Below are 16789 nucleotides of genomic sequence, written 5' to 3'. Positions count from 1 at the left end.
GGCCTGGGAACGCCTTGGGGTTCCCCCGGAGGAGCTGGAAGAAGTGGCTGGAGAGAGGGAAGTCTGGGCCTCCCTTCTGAAGCTGCTGCCCCCGCGACCCGACCTCAGATAAGCGGAAGAAAATGGATGGATGGATGGATGGATCTAATAATAAAAAAACCTGTGTTCATGTCAGACTTTTAATATTTCAATAATTGTGCTTAATTTTTACTCCAATAACCCTTTTAACCCAAATTGGTCTACGGCTACAAGCAGTTTGAAAGTTCTACTCTGCTTGCTTATATTTTTTTGCACATCCAAGAAAAAATAAAGTTAGTAGACGTGAGCTGATAAAGAGTTTTCTTTGTTTTCCAAATGATTCAATCAATCTTCTCTAAGCCATATGGCCAAAATCTCAGTTGTAGTTATTTGTTAAATTGTTCTATTATTTTTTGGGGGGTGAGCTTCAGTTATGTCAGTTGAAAGTTGTTGGTTTTTTTTTTTTGCATCTACTAAAGCACTGTTCCAAACAGAATTCAAAAAACAAATCTTATAATGAATTTTTCATCAGCCTCATGTGCTTAATGACTGCAGGAGGCCATTTTTATAGCTCTTGTTACCAATAGAGTTGATTTCTGTTCTTTGTATGTGACTTATGGTTGTTCTCATTCAAACACCACCCGCTGGTGGACTACTGCATCCCGCCGGCTGTGGGCTGAATGCAACCAGAAAAAAAGGACATGAACATATGTTTTCCTTTGAGGACCTCCGAAGTCTCCACAGCTGTCGGACATCTTTCAGAAATGATCATTTTAAGTGCTTCTGTTAATAGAAGCCACACAGATTTGAAGAGGTTCCTCAAGGCAGAAGACACAACAGAAAACATAATTGCTACAACATGTGTCGATCCAGCCGTCATCTTGATAAATTGGAGGAAGATGATATTCATGAGACCGAGACCTTATTCAAACTTATCATCTGGTGGGTTTCAGCTGCCAAAAAGCTAAAACATGTGCCCTTCACACTGAAAAAGATTTTAAGGAAAAGGGGTTTATTGCTCAATATATAAAGAGAGGAGTACTAGACTGACCAAGCGATTTTCATCTCCCTTCAGTTCAAATAATATTCATCCCACTGAGCAAACGTCACATGATTGCCTTTGGGATTAAAGTCAATAAGCCTAGTTTAGAATCCTGAAGACAATTTCAAAGTTCATTTAAGACAACATGCAAAAAAATTACAGAAATAAAAAAGGCAGAATATTTCTCCAAAGACCTCTCCTTTTTAAAACCAATTTCATCAGTTTTGTGGCACTGCTAGCAAATACCAACTGTACTGTATCAAAAATATGTATATGTTTGGAGTAAAATCCAGCCTCATCCTATTTCTGGCAGCCCACTTTTGGCTTTAGGACAGACTGCCTTAATGCATCACAAAGACATGTAAAAATCTGACACAAAAAAATAGACCTCTTTGTTTGATTTGTCTGTTTTAAAACATGATGTTATATTTTACAAAGAGTTTATCCTTATTTGTGTTTGGGTGAAGTGTTTTTCAGAAGGAAAAAAAACATTGTTTATTGGCCAAAGGCACATGATTTTATGCCTGCCCTGGGAGGCTTTTATTGTGAAGCAACTCATCTGCAAGAAGTGTCAAGCTTCATTAGTGTGACTGTGAATTTTATCACAAACTACTAGAAACAGACTGAAACTGTCTAAAGTACTGAAAATCACAGAGTGCATTTCAAACTTCCTCTCATGGTGGATTCTGCCTTTAACCTCTGGTGCTTTCAGATGGATAGACTAAAACAAATAAGATCTGTAAATGCACAAATTTACCTCTAACCATGTTTATGTCTCTAAAAGGTAACCATTGGATTAAATTAATTAATCAGACTAATTCCCAACATTAGCTACTGGTGCTTGCAACATGATAAAAAAAAGTACTGTAAATGCATACAGTGATTCATTGGACACAATAAATTACTGGAAAGACACCCAACCTGCCTTAACATCCATCCATTCATTCCTTTAAGTTGTCAACCTGTCTCTTCATCCCTCTGGCCAACAGACTATTAGATTTATCTAGTTGTTTTAAGATTGACCCCAACAGAAAAGCCTTCAGTTCTCTTACATTAAGCTTTTCCTTAAGAAATTGGACAACAATGAAGATTGAACTCCTCTAATCTGAGTCTGGAAAACTGCAGAATGATTTAGTGGAGCACTGCAATAACATTACTTATTGATTTACCCAAAACACCAAGCATTCCTCTGACAGAAGGTCTGCTGTTTCTGCTTGAATGATGGCTCGAGTTTGAGTGTGACGCACGGGACTAAGAGGTGTGGACCTTTGCTAAAGGCCATGGTGGTACTCCGATATTGGTGGATTTTATCTGAGTGTAAACAGAAATCTTTCCAAGTAGTGAGAGAATTTACAGGACAGAGCGGCGGGCAGATGGAAGGACAGAGGACTAAATTCAAACTCTATTGATTTCTCTCTCTCCAGGTTGAGAAAGAACAGGAGCTTCTGTCTCTGGTCAATGAAAAAAAGCTCTTTGTTGTGCATTTACATTTTTGCTTTCGGCACAAGGACAACACAAAGCTTCTTTTATTTTTCTTTCTACAATCCTTGTCATTTGTCAGGAATGCAATCATTCATCAAGCTGAAGCGAAATTGTCAGACTGTGGTTGTGTCTGTGTCACCTTGACAAAAACGGAGTCAAGTTGTGCCTGGAGATAAAGCATCTAAATACAACTTAACTTTTTAAAGACTTTGGAATTAGAATGTGTCTGGGAAGCTCTTAATATCTCCTTCAAAGTGTTTTGAAGCAAGATTTGCACTTTAGAGAAAATCCTTTCAGTGACTAATCTGCTTAAGAGAGTGAAAAAGATAAAGAGGGTCCTGTGGAGCTAAATTCAGTGGACCAAAGCAGTAACGCTTGTCACTTCTTATGGCTCTCTGCTGCAGACAGCGCTCATCTGTAGGGTCAGCAGCTGGGAAACGTTTAGCAAGCACAGCCCCAACTGGCCACCGTTCACTTGCAGATGCTGCTGAGAAAACCTAAAATTCACACCTCGTAAAGAGAGGAAGCAGATGTTTGCATTTCAATAGAGACAGAACGGGGAGGGTGTTGCAGCTGCTCCATTACAGAGTACAGTATATGGCACAGGTGGATGTGCTCTCGTTTCATCTCTGGGGCATTTTGATCTAGATGCCTTAACATGCCAGGTGCTTCAAAATCCACACCGCAGTCGGCTCACATCTGTGTTCAAGATTGCGGTATTGCTTTTTTTTTGTTGTTGTTTTTTTTACTGTGAATTAGAATAACCGGTTTATGTTTTCATATGACTACAGAGTTGGTGTAGCTGTTTGTTATGGCAATGATCCTTTGCAACACTTTTGTCAATGTCAGCATTTTTTACATAGCACTTTACAAGAAACATGCTTCACCAAAGGGCTGCAAAATAGTGGGAGTAGTTTTAAAAAAAATGGACACAAGGCCTGAAAAATAAAATTGTTTAAAAGTAGTTGAGATATGAAGCTCTATTTAATTCAAAGCCAAGGTACAGAGGTGAGTCTTTATATAGATTGTTCAACCGTTTTGGGGCTGCAACCGAGACTAACTCTAATTTTCTGCTTGCACCAACGGATTCTTTGACCTTAGTGTTCTTGTTGATGCATATGCCATTTTAGAAAATCCTTTTAAATATGATTAGGAAAGATTAAGATCCTTAAAAGTTCAAAGTAACATTTTTAAAATGAATCTTATAACAAACAAGAAGTAGGTGAAGCTAATTTATGATTAGTACTTTGGGGTGGGTTAGCGTAACTGACTTCAGTTTGTTGCTCTGTCTGTAACCCTTTCTAGATTGATAAATATAATTTACCTTGTTTCCTGTGATTTTCTTGAAAATCTTTAGGCATGGCATGCTGCTTTTTGAGATCTTTTTAGCTTACTTCATGTGGTCAGATATGTTCTATTTAAGTGATGTCTTGAGATTGCAGCAAAAAAGAGGTTGCTCATAGTTGTTTTTTATTAGGGTTCATTATCTGCCATATTGGTTTTGAGAGTCAGTGCAGGCTAATAGCCTTCAGAGTCACAATCCATGGAAGTTGGGTGTAATAAAAATGTATAAATGAATCATTTTATATATTATGATTATATATCCCTGAAATTTGTTTAGTTTATCTGACCTTCTTTAACCAGGAAAAAAAAAAAACACATTGAGATTACAAGTCTGTTTTACAAGAATGTTCTGACAAAGAAATCATAAAATATATATATATATTACAGGCAGATATATCAGCACACCATATATTAGTCATTTAGACTGACTAATATATGAAATTCATTGAAAAAGTCAGCAGAGATTTGTCTGACTCCAAGTCAGTCAGTGTTTTCTAACTTGGCTCCATTGAGATCATTTCATGACGTATTTTTTTCTTTTCTTTATCGGTTTGTTCCAGTCAAAGATGGCAGCTTATGAAGGCTTTTTTCCCACATCTGAGTTCATACCCTTGGAGCTGAGGACAGAATACATCTTTAAATGAAGCCTGGAAGGCCCTGGACTCTTTAAAAGGAGATGGTTTGAGAGGTAAGACTGAAATTCACCAAGAACAACCTCTTCAACAAGAGTAAAACAGTTTCCTAGTTTGTGTATTGATACGGAGGATCAGCCAACATGTTTATATAACATAGACTAATCAGAGGGATCTAAAACTAGATCCCTGCCTGCTGTTGGGCATTCAACACATCACCATAGTCCCACACAGATTGGATGTTTGTTTTTTTTTAATTCAAATGAAAGCTATTATTTGATCCTGAAATGAAGGTTTAATCTAAAAAAAAATTATCTGCCACAAGAAATTGATGGTTACGCAGTGGTAAATTCATGGTACAAAAGGAAAGCAAAATGCTTCTACAAAAATCTAACTTCAGAAGTATACTTGTGAATACTCGCTCTGAATATTTTTAGAGGATTTTAAACGGACCAAGCAGTTTATATGATCAGATGAGAATTGGCTCCTCGTGACTAGCTACTCTATTGTCTAATTGGCTTTCAGAAAGCACAAAGGCCAGCTGTCAGATGTGAATGTCACATTTCATAAACTATCCATGAAGCCCAGTCTGCCTTAAATGTAAACCCAGAAATATGGGGCAAAGTGTTGTTTCTCAATTCATCTCTCTCCACTGACACGAATCTATTGATTTACCCGTCAGCTGCTTCACAGCCAGGACAGTCATTTACTGCAGATTGAAGTGGATAGCTAAAACTTCTGACATGCATACCTTAATGTTGTCCAATTAAACTTTCCAAAAAAAATAAAAAATAATAATCTCCCTGAATGGTCACAGAGATTTCCAATGACGGGGCATAGAGGTAATTTGAGCTGCAATCAGCATCCACAAAGAGCTGCAGTTGGGAACAAAATCAGTGCAAATCAGACCAAGTTAGACGTCCACATGCTTCTGCCCTGAATGCAAATTGCCACATACGAAGACATGGAAGGAAACTGGAAGCTAAATTAGGCATCGCTGGGAGGTAGATTTTGTTCAGGCCGCCTGTTCTTAGTGAAGGGGTTTATGTCCGTATTGAGTATACACTCGCTAACAAACACAGAGGGAAAAACATGGACCCAGAACAATGGAGCCACTCATCCCAATGAACTGAAAGCCTTTGGAAAGTCCACTGTTACGGATTAATAGCCGTGAAACTTCATTGATTGTCTGTTGTTAAGCCTAACAATCAAACTGACGGGATATTGGTGTTTGCTGTTTGAAATTTTCCAGTACATTAATTCTAATGGGTTTACTTTGAATAAAGGCATTACCATTTCTGAACAGTGTCAGTAAAGCCTCAAACCGGTTGTGCAAAATCTTGAACAGATGGGTATTTATACCATTTTGTAACACTACAATAATACGCTGCATTCATTTTTATAAGGATTTTATGTGATATACCAAAAGAAAGTAATGCATATTTAGAAAGTGGAAGAAAAACTATAACTTGGTTTTACATTTTTAAAAATATCTACCTCTAGGTTTGTGTTCCTCAACTGCAGAAATTATTGAAGGAGCCACAAAAATCTTCATTTTTCATTTTCCTCCTTCAGATTAGCTTGATGTTATGAGGAATTGTCAGTTGCATTCCTTGGCTGTTTTTAATTGATCATTTGCTCATTTGTTGTTCATTTCTCCCTATGTCCATTTGACCTTATGTTTCCAGAAAATCTAGCAGGTTGATGTGCAACTTACACATTATAATATTTATAGTCTTCAGAAAACCAAGTTCACAAGTTAATTTCATGCTTATAAGACTGTCTGTCAGATGAGGAACCGTCGTTTCCAGGTGTAGGGCTGTGAAAGCACCCACCTTTCCCTCATGCTCAAGGCAGAGACAGTATTTAAGCAAGATCATCAAGGCTTCAGGTCAGAATCCCTGCTGAGGTGTTTTCATCAAGTCCTGCCAAAGGGGAGGCCCAGAGAAAAGCCCTGGACAAGCTGGAGGGACGATGTTTCTCGGTTGGCCTGGTAACGCCTTGGGGTTTCCCTGAAGGAACTGTCCCAGTTGGCCAGAGAGAGGGAAGTCTGGGCTTCTCTGCTTAGGCTGTGGCCTTCGGGACCCAGCCGTGGATTAAGCGGAAGAAATATGAATGTTGACACTTATTTATTCATTTTCTCCCAATCATCACTCCTGTTGTCTATTTTAGTTGTCTATTCAGAAACAGCAACGCAACATGAAGCAATAACTCCCCTGTATAGTAGACTTGGTCATATATATATATATATATATATATATATACACACACACACTGTCCTTATTATTATTTGCCCCGCAATAGGGGCGGCTATAGGGATGCTTTTCTGAGAAAAGCTGGTGGTCAGACTGGGAGCATGGATGGAGTTAATACATGGAAATCTCGAAAGAAAGGAACTCGGAGCTAATTTTAAAATAGTTGCAAGGCATTTTGCAATATTTGCGCTTATTTACAATGTTAAGTGTGACTTTTTGTTACTCGCCTTATAGATCAATCATGGACTATAACTTGCTGAAGTAGCGGTGTAGAAGAAATAAGAAATACTGCCACCTATTGGTGAGAGTTGGCATCACTGAAACCTAATTGGTTTGACTATTTTTGTAGAAAATTTGCATCCTTTGCTTTAGCATGAAAAAATGCAGGGATCTGTTGATTTTGCGTGAACATATATATATATATATATATATATATATATATATATATATATATATAAAATCGTGGAATCATGAAGAACTGGACGGACTAATTAATGTAATTCAAAAAAGCTATGGCAGGCCAAATTTGGCCCCAGGACCTTGAATTTGACATATGTATCAAATATCAAATATTAATATTTTCTGATGGCCTAGTCCATCCAACTGATTCTAACTTACTCTAGATTCAGCCAATATTGGGTTGAGCTGCTGTACAAAGAAGAATGGGCATTATTCTTTGAAGTGTGCAAGACCTAGAATAGAGAAAGAGAATAAAACACTTGCTGCTGTGATTTTGTCAAAGGGTGGTTCTGAAAAGCTTTGCTTCATGGGGTTTGAGTATAAATGCGCGTCATACTTTTCAGATTTGCATTTGCTGAATGCTTCACAAATAGACACTGGGAAAACGTTCTGGGGTTATGGCTGCAGGTGCCAGGGACCGTACTGGATTAAATCAGTCAGCATGAGCAACAAGAGGAAGAGAGAATTAACAGCTTTAACTGTAGCAGAAATTGACCTGATGTCTCTATTTCCCAGTAATATTGGAAAACGAGATGTAAGGAAGTGTGGGTTTAATCTCAGATTAAAGTTCTTAGATGGTATTCCAAGCACATTCATTCATACTCTGCTCACTCTGAGTCACAGAACAGTTTCATTCAACACATTTTGCATTGACAGTGTAAATTACTAAGCATGCTCCTCTCACAGTCGCGGCTACACTTAAAGATGGGGAGGGGTAAATCTGGATCGCTGCCAAAGCCACCCCTCCGATCCCGATTCATATCCACCTCCTCAAGCCCTTTTTTTCCTCAGGGGAAAAGAAAGAGGAAGGGCTTGAAAAGGCGAGAAAAGACCTTTTTCATCTTCTCTCTTTTTAACAGTTAGCGAGAAAGCGTGAGAACAGTCACTGCGGGGTTTCAGGAACAAACTTGTATCTGCCTGCAGGATGAAAAACCTTGCAATGGAATGAAAGAATGAGAGGCGTTTTCTCCAGGACCGAGCTCGGTGTGAGAGAGAGCAAAAGGGGATATAGTGAAAGAGTCCACTACTTCCCACTTAATTAGATTAGGAGAATATTGATGTAGAAATGAAAACTAGTGAGCCCGTGCTATCACACTATCTGTAGGAGAAGCTGTTTCAGCATTTCTAGATCATATTGACAGTGATAATGGAAAAAAAGAACTATTATCATATACCAGCATACTTTCCAAGATGTGTCACACACCATGAAAACATAATAAGGCAATAAACCATGATTATCTGTGCAAATGCTTGTGTAGGCTGTACTTTTTTACTGTTTCTCATAGACACAGAATATGTTACAAATAAGCCATTTGTTAATTCTCATGATCTCAAACTACATTTTTTTTTAAAATGTTCAATAAAAAAATGTGTTAAATTTCATGTAAACACACGGCCTCATTCACACAAGATGCTCTGTTCCAATTCCAATTTTGAATGGGAACCTGATTAGTTTTTTATTTGATCAGTCATACTATAAGACGTCTGTGTGAGCGGTTTACAAACCTAAGTGGCCAGTATGCACAGAGGAAGAACGTAGACGTCACACAGCAGCACACTGTACAAAAGTAATAATGGACGCTGCCATCTATGGATCGATTTTAAAGTTCACACAGCAATGGGAGTCAATTGTCACAAGATCATAAAAGACTAGTAAGCTAAGGAAAGGTAAGCAAAACTAATAGCGATGGCCTTTTATGAAGAACTGACTGCAACTTGTGTTTGGATGTCGGACCAAGAGTGGTGGGATTGTGATGTGATGCACTTCAGTGACTTCTTTCGTAATTTCATAATTATAACTTTCAGCCATTGGCTGACAGCATTTGGCTTCTTCTTCGCAGAATTACGATGCATATCTCAAGTTAGTGATGTAAAATGTGACATGACCATTCAGGCTGTAGACGCTTTGAAAAAATCTGACTTAATACCACATAATACAGGTGGCACAAATCAATTTTTGGGGGGGTGAAATGATTGGAATTGAGTCATTCAGACTGTCATGAAAAAGTTGGATATGGGTCACATTTGCCTGTGGTGTGAAAGTAGTCATGGATTATGTCATGGATAAACTACCCCTGCTGCTGCCAGGCTCCTCCACGCAACATCAAGGACCACCACAGTCTCACCACAGAAGTTTGGAGGGTGCTCAAAGCTGTGAAAGACCTGTCGATCTCCAATACAAACAGTCGTCACTGTGCATTGGAGTGCAGCACAGAAGGCCTTTCCAAGCCCCTGCAAAGACGATTAACACTCTGGATACTTTTGCATTTTCATACTGGTGTGAAGAAGGGCTTAGAATATATTTTGGCTACTTTTCGCTTACAGTTGAATCTCTCTCCTTCAGATTCTTGATTTTAAAGGCTTCTTTTTTAGCATTTTTGTTTTGTACCAAAGCAGATATGTTCCAAGTAAAAAACAACCCAATGATCCTTTCTTTTTTGAACATCAGCTATGTTTGGAGAAATAAGCATAAAATCATTAGTGTGTTATGACGAGGTTTAAATACGTAAGAATATTTGAATTGGTTTCCTTTTCCAAATGAAAATGTTGTGATGGACCACTGATCACTGAAAAGACAAGCGAAGCCTATGCTATTGGCAAACCTGCTGCCTCAGCAGTCTGGGTGTGTTACTGATGTTTGGGTGTCACTTCATGCAGGGCATCAAACCAAAATTCAAGCCAAGACTTCTGTTTTGTGCCCTCATGGCAGAAGCTTTAGGACTCTCCATTAATCTGAGTTTAAGCTGCCTGACTTCAAAAACAGATGCTTGAGGAGGATAAGGTAACTCTGTGGGAGAGAAGTCACCTAAGCCTCAGTCAGATAAGGAGAGAAGGTGGCAGTGTTGCTGAGTACTTTATCTCCTGGATGAGACTTTATGGGGGAAATGTTTGTTGATTTAATCGTTATAATCTCATTTTTGATGTATGAGTATGCTAAGTACAAATTAAAACACCAACCCTTTTACATGGAGGAGAGGGAGGTCATTCTCAGGTGTCAGACTGACATAAACCAACGTACTTCAGGGTGCAGCCAAAACACAAAACACAAGTTTTCAGTGGTGGTTTTTGATCTGGGCTTTCTGTCCTCGGGGTCAGCGACTGGGAAGGAGGGATGGAGCCTTTAAAACCTACTAAGACATCCCGGCCCAAATAAACTGACAAGTCAGGCAAAGAGAGTGATGATCTAACTCTAGAGGTCTGCACTCCACAAATCAGGTCTGTGTGGAAGAGTGACAACACAACCGAAGAAAACCAAAAGCATTTTCATCTGTCGTTTTCTACAAGTAGTGTAGGGAGGAATGGAAAATGTGTTCAGAAGGTACTCTGGTCAGATGATACCGAAAAGATACTATTTGGTCTACAATGAGATAGGTGTGCTGAAAGACTATTATTACCCTAACATGGGGCATGGTAGTGGCAGTATCATTCTATCGGGAAAGGGGACATTGGGACAAAGTTCATTAACTGACCTAAATAAGGAGCAATCCTTGGAGAAAACTTTCCAGAGGCTGACGTAGTGGATCATTTTCCAAAGGGACAATCAACTTTTATATGTAGACAGAGCTACAGGATAAGATCTTAGTGAAGTGGATCCCTGCCTATTTGCAAATTTTTGAAGCATATCTAAAATATTATAAAATCATAAAGCTAAAATATCTATACCCAATCAAGAAGCACCATTCATTTTCTTCATCAATGATTGACTGTATCCCCGAGAGCATAAAAATGATAAATATTATAAATATAATCCCTGCTCTTTCTTCTGAAGTAGTGCTAAAACATTCCATGTACGGTTCACTTGGTGGTTTTTCTGTTTCAAAACAAAAGCATGAAATAAATTAGGTGTTTTTTTTGTTTTTCCTTTTTTTTCCAAATTTAAATTTAAAAATGTAATATCAGATAAATTAAAATTTCACAATGTTTGAATTTTGCTTCAGGTATCTAAATCGTAAGTCCTTGTTTTAATATGAAGCAATGCTGGAAATGACAGAAGTTTTCTAAAGTGAAATACACTGAGGTTTGTAGTGGTAACATATCAATACATGCAAATGTTTAAAAGCTTCTATAATAAGGCATTGTATGTTCAATCAATGCCCAAGTGACTAACCTACCCAGTTTGTGTTTAGGGTCAAGGTCAAAGGTATTTGGTAAGCTGTAAGCACGTTCATGACACACATGTCAATACACACATGTCTCTTTCCAGTAGAAGATTACCCCACATTGCCAGTAGACCAGCGCCAGTGAGGAAATCTGTGCAGATCATGTGATAATTTGCGGGTCATATGACTGATGTAAAGAATGCCTAATCAATAGATGTCGTCATGCTCTCACTTTAAGTACATCATTTATTATTCAGGGGCTTTATGCATATTGTATTGAATATCCAATGATGGCTGTTTTAGATATGTCCTCTTCACCGTGGACAGAAAAACGTCCATTACTGTGTGATTAAGTGTTGTGTAGTTATATCTCCTATTATTATATGAAATGTGCAACAAGGTTTGCTCTTTAGTCAAGCTTAGCATTTGCATTATGAGCTGATTAATGGCCTGAGACATTTGGTCAATAGATCCAACAGTGAAATGCCAATTTCTGCCAATTTGCAACATTGCTCTCTTTTGGGTCATGTACCAGTAATTAACAATATGTTAGTCCCATCTTTCCAGAACTGCTCTATCTCTGCTTAGCATTTCATAAAAACTCCACTGAAAATAACGACAGTCATAGCAACAGGATTACAGCCAACTCTTTGCCAGTCTGTTTTTCACTTGCCTATTTTCCTCTCATAAAAACACTTATGTTTAGTCTCATTAAATTTTATGATTATGCTGACACAACTCACCAGAAAAAAAAAAATTATATCAACAGACAAAAAAAATCCAATTACTGCAGCATAAGTCTGGAGTTTGTTTGCTTTAGTTTATGGTCTGGCTGAACTGATGGCAGAGGAGTGAGACCACCAACGGAAATTTCTTTGTATTCTTAAACAGCCTCTTGTTTTTTTGTTGTTTTTTTTTTCTTCACCACTCTGTTTATATTACAGCTTTAAAGGTTTCAATGGTAAATTTAAAAGTTATTTGACTTGGTCTAAAAGCTTGCATACATTTTTAATAGCTAGATATTATTACTTCTCTAAGCATTCATGTTGTTTAAGTAAAATTCAAACTTTTGTAAGAACAGGTAGCCTCGGTTACCTGGTTTAAGCTGACAGGAGTGGCATCCGCTGTTCTCTTCTGCTGTCGCCTATCTGCTTCAAGGAATACCGTTCATTCGGAGACGATATTCCAAATACTTTGGGATTAAGGAGCAGCTATTTGGGCTATTGATGCTGTTCTATAAAGCATTAGTAGCCATTAGTAGCCCTATAGAAAGACATTAGAGTCTGCTCATTTTATTGTGACATCAGCAAGGTGTTTTCATCCACACAACTGGCTCTCAATGGGTATTTTCTCTGTTTCGGACCAATTTCTGTAAACTCAGTGGCATAGAAAGTTTTTTTTCTAAAGAGTGGGGTATGTTAGTTTAGCTATTTTGACTGGGACTATTTCTAAAAATGCACCGTAAAGCTGTATGTGGAAACTAAATGTAGAAACATTACCCAAAGGACATGCATTAAACACATTTGTTTGCTTACATACATATTCAAAGGCCCACAAAATTCAAGTGTAGTATGTTCTCATGTTTTTTGTTAAAACATGAGTACATATCTGCCACTTTGTGCAATATTTTGATTTGTAATAATTGGTTATTTTCCATATAAAAAGTACTCAGATTGGATGGGAATTATCTGCCTGTGGTTGGATGGTGGTGTGGTCCATTTATATAGACTTTAAGCTGAGTACACAGTGGATTGTTTACAATGTAATTTGCATGGAAAATATGCACGAAATTTTGTTCATTTTTGGCTGTGTTGGCATTCCATAAACAAGGAGCAGGAGTGTCAGAGTAGAGCATGTTTGGATAGATGTAAGCGCTCGCATCAGTTTCACTGATCGCTCAGATTGGTGGTACAAATATAAAGCTATGCAAGTGGAGTTTTTGAGCAATACTGAGGAAAAATCTCACAAGGTAAAATGTGTAGGTATTAAAACAGGATTTCCTTCCTTCTTGCTGTTATTCTGCAGGACAATGCACATGATGAATGAGTGAACCACATCTTAATCGGTTGAATTACAAAATAAGGTTTAGGTAGGATTTGTTACCCAAAAACAGTCATCGTTACTAAAATTAAACCATTATTGAACATTACATGAACAAACTTGTAAGCTTGATTAAAATTTAATGACAATTGCCTCTAAAACAGTGTTTTTCAACCACTGTTCCGTGAGTGATTGTCAGGTGTGCCGTGGAAATTATTCAATTTCACCTAATGGACCGTATTTTCCGGACTATAAGCTGCTACTTTTTTCCTTAACTTTGAACCATGCGGATTGTAGCCCGATGTGGCTTTGCTGTGTATTTTTCTTTAACCACCAGGGGGCTCTCTAGCAGGAAGTGAATCATTAGAAGTCAAAATTGTAAATCAAAAGAAGAACGTGCTAATTTTCAACCACATGCTAGCAGCAGGCACGACGGAGAAATGTTTTCAAACTCATATCATGCAGCTTTTAAGTTGAGGGTTGTCGATCTGGCACTACAGGAGGGAAATAGAGCCGCTACACTTAAACGCGGTGTGAACGAAACCATGGTTTGACTTTGGAGACGGAGGGCTCCGTCCTTACAGCAGATTTATTAGTACGCAGCACTCTGCTGGGTCCTTATGGAAAACCGAGAGCAGCTTCCAGTTTTTTTTGTTTTGTTTTGTTTTCCCCCCCAAAAAATGAAGGTGCTAGTATGGTGTGCTCTATACTCTGAAAAATACGGTAATTGATTTTAAAATATTTTTTTGAAAATGAATGATCTGCAAATAATGCCATCTTCGAGTGTCTGCTGTAGCAGTGACTAGCGCCGTAATCATGTAATTTTCTTACCACTAGATGGCAGTAGGTACAGAGCATTTTACATTAATTCAAGAGAATTGGTGATGCATGAATGTTACAGGTAACAGTGAGTATCGTATCTAGCAAGACTGATGACAGTGATGGAAAAGACAGTGAAGCTCAGCAGTAGTTGGAAAGAACATGAGTCCATTTCCCACAACATGTCTGTGTGAAGTGAGCTTCTCAAGCCTGGTTACTATAAAAACTAAAACCAGAGAGAGACTGAGAGCTGTTGAGGAAGAGCTTTGACTTTCTTCAATTTCTGCCAAGAAATCAGCTGTTTTTATCCAAACATGCACAAATTTCACACTAGATGGGTAAAATATACAAATATTGACATTTTGTACATGCAACTCTTCATATTGTAACAGTGAATATGAAGTGAAATGTTTCCCAAATATTATTGCTTCTTTCAGAATAAGAATTATTTTCTGTATTCCGGCTATAAGAATGCTTGTGGATTAGTTTGTAAAACACTTTAAATTTAACACCACAGTGTTGTGGCTGTTCAGGTGTATTTTTGAAGTGGATGTGTTAAGTGCAATTTGAAATGAGAAATGTAAAATGTGATAAAAATGCGTTTTTGTGTTTATTTGATTCCTATTCAAGAGACTTTGATAAGAATGACTATATATGTAATATAGAGTATACAGAGTATCTTTGTTTACATTTTTGGTTGGTAGTGTGCCTTGAGATTTTTTCAATTAAAATAATGTACCTTGGCTCAAAAAAGGTTGAAAAACACTGCTCTAAAATTCTCTTTTAGAGCTTACAGGATATTCAAATGTTTTTTTTGTTGTTTTTTTTACAGCACAAGGAACTCTTTTCCTAGCTCTATCTAAAGATAAAGCTCTAATCATTGGCTTTCAACGTGAGTGGTCTTAAGTACAGCTGCCTAATCTTGTCTCTTGTCAGGAAAAAGTTGAAACTGAGCCGCGGCGATATAGTCTTTTCACAGAGAGTATGGCTTCCATATCATGGCGGATTAAATTGTCTCCAATATCCTTTAAAATAGACACTTGTAATCTCAGCTCTCGCACTTTTCCTGAGTGTGCCTGTGACTCCAAGCAAGCCATTTGCACCCCTGAAACTGGTCTAGAGGCTGATCTTGTCGCAGGTTATGCGAGGAAGTTACGTGATGTGCAGGGTGGGGTGGGGTGGGGGGGTCGCTGTGGTATTCAGCACTTTCCCTAATACTCCAGGCGTCGGTTTGTTGAGTGTACCCCGTCACGGAGGCATACATTCCTCACACAAATGTACATGGAGGCTCCAAGTAGAATGTGTGGCCTCTAACCCTCATACTTCCACGCCGTAATTAAAGACAGACGGTGTATTACATGACAATGTGCAGTTGCTCTGATGGAGATGGAGTATGTCACAGGGGCAAGAGGACCTCTGGGACCAATCTGAAGTCAAAATAGACCTTTGAGATTAAGTGTGGGGGTGGGGGAGTCTAAAATGTCCCATCACTTGTGCAAGAATGTCACAGCTTGACATAATTTTTCTATTAAGGCTGCCAGCATCATTTTCCATAATGAGAAAATTCCTGTAAGCATGAGGGTTAAAAGCCGTCTCTCACCAGTCAGCCCTTCCCATAGCATGCTGAGCATTCCTATGGACTCGTATCATCTGGCTTTGGAGGTTTTGAATGACTTTCCCTGGTCAAGGATCAAGAATAACATGCCTGAAAGTTGTCAGCAACATACATTTTATGTGACTAAGTTGGAGGGGTCAGATGTACTCTTTACTCACCGGTATTCTGAAAATAAGGCTGGTATTTTCAGAATAACAGCCTTATTTTCCTTTTAGTCCTAAAAATAAAACAAGGAAGATGTCAGTTAAATGAAACAAAAAAGAAGAAGTGGGATGCATGACACTAATACTGGTTTCGACCAATGTTAGTAATTTTTTAAGATATCTGTTTTGATTCAATAAATAAAACTGGACCAATTGTTTCTGGAGGAAGGGGAAAGGAAAGCTGGTCATGTTGTATGTTTTTAGTCATGTGACATTGACAGCATGGGATTTTTGGGGAGTTCAATTGAAGCAGAGAAGCAGTGGTGAAGTCAGCGTTGTGGTCATTTTTTTTCAAGGTGTAGAAAAAATATTTACAACAGGAAAAATGCCGATAAATATTGGTTATATTGGCCATGACAACAATGTTAATATCAGGTGTCTAGATTGTCCCAAGTTTTTGTATCAGTTCGTCCCTAAATTTGGTGTAACCTTTGCTTTTTAAGTCCAGTTGAAATCCTTGATTTGTTCATGACTAAACAAATCAACTGGTGATCACTGCTGTTGGTGTCCTCTCTGTAATTTGTGCCAATCCTGACAGTTTTGTGCAGCCAATTTTTAAACATTTGAATAGAAAAACCCCAAATTAATTATGAAAAATGACTCAAGTTTAAGTGGAAATTAAGCATTTGTTTGACATGGTGTTCTTTAGAAGAGCAACATCCCATCAGAGGCAACAGTTGTCAAGTACACAGTTGTAACTGGACCTTTTGTCTCTCTGAAATCAAATTAGGCTAAACTTTTCTTGTTTTAGGTCAGGATTACCAGATTACTTTAACATTG

At 38.1% G+C, this 16789-nt stretch overlaps 1 long non-coding RNA gene across 1 annotated transcript in view; it reads left to right on the top strand.

The window, feature by feature from the left end:
• The window catches only part of LOC103479762 (uncharacterized), an 80894-nt gene that overhangs the window by 39395 nt on the left and 24710 nt on the right, over nucleotides 1–16789 (top strand). Inside the window, exon 2 of the long non-coding RNA XR_535975.3 lies at nucleotides 4447–4574. This is a non-coding gene — a long non-coding RNA (uncharacterized LOC103479762). The remainder of the gene's footprint in view (nucleotides 1–4446; nucleotides 4575–16789) is intronic.

This window comes from Poecilia reticulata, chromosome 17 (assembly GCF_904066995.2).
Source record: "Poecilia reticulata chromosome 17, P_reticulata-male-v2, whole genome shotgun sequence".
Taxonomy (NCBI): Eukaryota; Metazoa; Chordata; class Actinopteri; order Cyprinodontiformes; family Poeciliidae; genus Poecilia; species Poecilia reticulata.
Note: the sequence above shows the minus strand (reverse complement) of the source record. Positions and strands in the feature narration are given on the sequence as shown.